The 4,043-nt window shown below is 48.5% G+C and overlaps 1 long non-coding RNA gene across 1 annotated transcript; it reads left to right on the top strand.

Moving 5' to 3' along the window:
* Positions 1–343: 343 nt before the first annotated feature.
* On the top strand, positions 344–2,007 carry LOC123141125 (uncharacterized). The gene is made up of 2 exons (XR_006470177.1): positions 344–555; positions 633–2,007. It is a non-coding gene; the product is annotated as an uncharacterized lncRNA (long non-coding RNA).
* The last annotated feature ends 2,036 nt before the right edge of the window (positions 2,008–4,043 follow it).

The raw sequence follows: 4,043 nt of genomic DNA, 5'->3' as shown, positions 1-4,043 counted from the left end.
TATATGTGTTTTGCTTGGAGCGTCAATTTATTTTGTTAGGATTTGCTTGTTGTTATTTGAAATAATGTTTTGAATCTTGTATTTCAATTAAAGTGGCATTTATAGGAGAGCGGCGATATAGCTCATAGCGGCATATACTCCCATTATCTAGACCGAACTTCCCATGAGATCGGTCACCTAACACGGCATTAATTGGTGCACGCACGAGCGCTAGAAAATCGCCGTATTGTGCTGGGTCGTATGGGAGGGAATGGCCCGCTCGTATGCCGCGGAGTACGAATACGTATGACACGAGCGATGGGCCCCGTGTAGGACGCCCAAACTAACAGTTGGTCCGTGGGAACATAAGTTGCCTCGTGCTTGGACGGTAGTACAGAATTATTTTCCGTCCGCTCGTTCATTGCAGGAGACGCGTGCTTTTCTGTCTGATGGGTCGGGCCTCGGGGATGGGGCCGGGGCCATGGCGACGACGGCGGCGACGACAACGACTGTGGCGGCGAACGACGCGGTGGAAGGGAATGCTCTGGTGGAGTTCCCGGTGGATCTGGTAGTCAGGTACACGCGGTTCCTCTGTTCCCACCACCCCTTCCTCAAATCTCTGTCGCCGCGGTGTTCTGATCTGCGGTGCCCAGCCTGGTAGGTTGCCTATCTTCCAAAATGCGATACACGTGGCAACGCCGGTTCTCGATGGAGGGAACGAGGTGAGTAGCCGTCGGGACGATGTGGCTCCAGAGTCTTCTGTGGCTGCGCCTACGGAATCGGGTGAATCCGGATCCAAGAGCGCGTGAGATTTAGAGGTAATAATCATGCTTGTTGTGTGCTATTTCTGTGTGGATTACCCATGCGTGCTACGACTGCAAAAATAGAAAATCTGAAAGAATGGAAAGAGATGTGTAGTGTGTCATATCAGTGATGAACAGGAGGAAAAGAATGAGGAAGTTAGCTCATAGGATGTTTGTGGACTAGGTCGTGGGCGGTGTGTATATTTTCTTGCTTTGCCATTGTTGCTGGTGACGTGAATAACGTTGAAGGCAGATGAGTACTCTGGTTGCAGATAATGTGTGGCGGAAATCTTACTGCAATCCTGTGTAACTCAGGGAAACGTTAGCTCTAGAAAAATGACATCAATCTTGCCATTGCTGAAAATTGGACGAAAATGAATAGACAGCTTGCAGTTGATAGAATTTCCCAGTGTCGGAAATTCTCCATTTTCTCTTGCTCTTTGCTACTCCCTCCGTCCTAAAATTCTTGTCTTAAAATTGTCTAGATGTGGATGTATCAAGTCATTTAAGACAAGAATTTTGGGACGGAGGGAGTATTAATTTTGAGCCAAATGCTTGTGACATGCTATATGACAGTCTCACAATTGTCATATATATTTAAATCCAGACGTGTTTATAGTTTTTGGGATGGGCAATGGTGTTTTTCAATCCATATGATTAACGTACGAGTTTACATAACCATGATGCATTGGCTAGTTATGGACAATCTTTCTTCTTCTTTTTTGCAAGGGATCACAGAAACACCGGAGAGCCATGTAGTAACTAGTAAAACCGTGGACACGACAAACCAGAAATATTTTGCCAGATGACCTGAAGCACTACCAGCAGGACCAGATCAATCGCATGTCACTAGCATTTCGGCACAGCAGAATGTATGTTAAGGCATTGGAGCTGGTTCAACTTTGGGATGCAAGTGTAGAGGCGTATGGAACTGTGATGGGCCTTTTCGAGCATAACCCGTCGGTGATGGCTCCATTCAATAAGTGTCGTGACGGGCTGGGACTTGAGGACCGGGCTGGCAGCAAGAAGGTGACAGAAGCCGGCACATAATGAGGAAAAGAAAGTGCACCTTCTGATGCTGGACTGTAGGGGAGCGTGAACCCTCTCTTTGGTTTAACGACACCAAGCAAGAAGAGAGTTGTTGGCAGACCAACGAATGCACGGGGCAAAGCTCCTTTCTAGGGATGAGCAAGAGATCTAGGTTTTGCAACATTTGCAAAACCTAGAGCCACCAAAAAAGACCTGCCACGGATAGAGGTGATCTCCCCAAGCAATCCAGGAAGGAAGCCAAATGCAGCAGGTGTGGTGTCCCCAAGCATAGGAAGAACACGTTGATACATCTCCAATGTATCTACTTTTTCTCACGCTTTTCCTCTTGTTTTGGATTCTAATTTGCATAATTTGAATGAAACTAACCCCGGACTGACACTGTTTTCAGCAGAACTATCATGGTGTTGTTTTTGTGCAGAAATAAAAGTTCTCGAATGAAACGAAACTTTGCGAGGAATTTTTATGGAATAAAAGAGAATTTTGTTGGGGATCGTAGTAGAATTTTAAAATTTCCTACGCATCACCAAGATCCATCTATGGAGTATACTAGCAACGAGGGGAAAGGAGTGCATTTACATACCCTTGTAGATCGCGAGCGGAAGCGTTCAAGTGAACGGGGTTGATGGAGTCGTACTCGCCGTGATCCAAATCACCGATGACCGAGTGCCGAACAGACGACACCTCCGCGTTCAACACACGTACGGAGCAGCGACGTCTCCTCCTTCTTGATCCAGCAAGGGGAAAGGAGAGGTTGATGGAGATCCAGCAGCACGACGGCGTGGTGGTGGAAGTAGCGGGGATCTCGGCAGGGCTTCGCCAAGCTTCTGCGAGAGGGAGGCGCAGGGGCTGTGGTGCTGCTGCCCTCCCTCCCCCCACTATATATAGGCCCCCTGGGAGGGGGGCGCCGGCCTGGATCCCATCTAAAGGGGGGGCGGCGGCCAGGGGGGAAACTTGCCCCCCAAGGCAAGTGGGGCGCCCCCCACCCCAGGGTTTCCAACCCTAGGCGCAGGGGGGAGGCCCATGGGGGGCGCCCCAGCCCACTAAGGACTGGTTCCCTTCCCACTTCAGCCCATGGGGCCCTCCGGGATAGGTGGCCCCACCCGGTGGACCCTTCCGGTGGTCCCGGTACAATACCGGTGACCCCCGAAACTTTCCCGGTGGCCGAAACTGGACTTCCTATATATAATTCTTCACCTCCGGACCATTCCGGAACTCCTCGTGACGTCCGGGATATCATCCGGGACTCTGAACAACTTTCGGGTTTCCGCATACTCATATCTCTACAACCCTAGCGTCACCGAACCTTAAGTGTGTAGACCCTACGGGTTCGGGAGACATGCAGACATGACCGAGACGCCTCTCCGGTCAATAACCAACAGCGGGATCTGGATACCCATGTTGGCTCCCACATGTTCCACGATGATCTCATCGGATGAACCACGATGTCGAGGATTCAATCAATCCCGTATACAATTCCCTTTGTCAATCGGTATGTTACTTGCCCGAGATTCGATCGTCGGTATCCCAATACCTTGTTCAATCTCGTTACCGGCAAGTCTCTTTACTCGTACCGTAATGCATGATCCCGTGGCTAACTCCTTAGTCACATTGAGCTCATTATGATGATGCATTACCGAGTGGGCCCAGAGATACCTCTCCGTCATACGGAGTGACAAATCCTAGTCTCGATCCGTGTCAACCCAACAGATACTTTCAGAGATACCCGTAGTGTACCTTTATAGTCACCCAGTTACGTTGTGACGTTTGGTACACCCAAAGCACTCCTACGGCATCCGGGAGTTACACGATCTCATGGTCTAAGGAAATGATACTTGACATTGGAAAAGCTCTAGCAAACGAACTACACGATCTTTTGTGCTATGCTTAGGATTGGGTCTTGTCCATCACATCATTCTCCTAATGATGTGATCCCGTTATCAATGACATCCAATGTCCATAGTCAGGAAACCCATGACTATCTGTTGATCAACGCGCTAGTCAACTAGAGGCTTACTAGGGACACGTTGTGGTCTATGTATTCACACATGTATTACGATTTCCGGATAATACAATTATAGCATGAACAATAGACAATTATCATGAACAAAGAAATATAATAATAACCATTTATTATTGCCTCTAGGGCATATTTCCAACAGTCTCCCACTTGCACTAGAGTCAATAATCTAGTTACATTGTGATGAATCGAAC

This window comes from Triticum aestivum, chromosome 6D, assembly GCF_018294505.1.
Source record: "Triticum aestivum cultivar Chinese Spring chromosome 6D, IWGSC CS RefSeq v2.1, whole genome shotgun sequence".
Taxonomy (NCBI): domain Eukaryota; kingdom Viridiplantae; phylum Streptophyta; class Magnoliopsida; order Poales; family Poaceae; genus Triticum; species Triticum aestivum.
The sequence above is the reverse complement of the archived record's forward strand: the minus strand, read 5'-3'. Positions and strand labels throughout refer to the sequence as shown.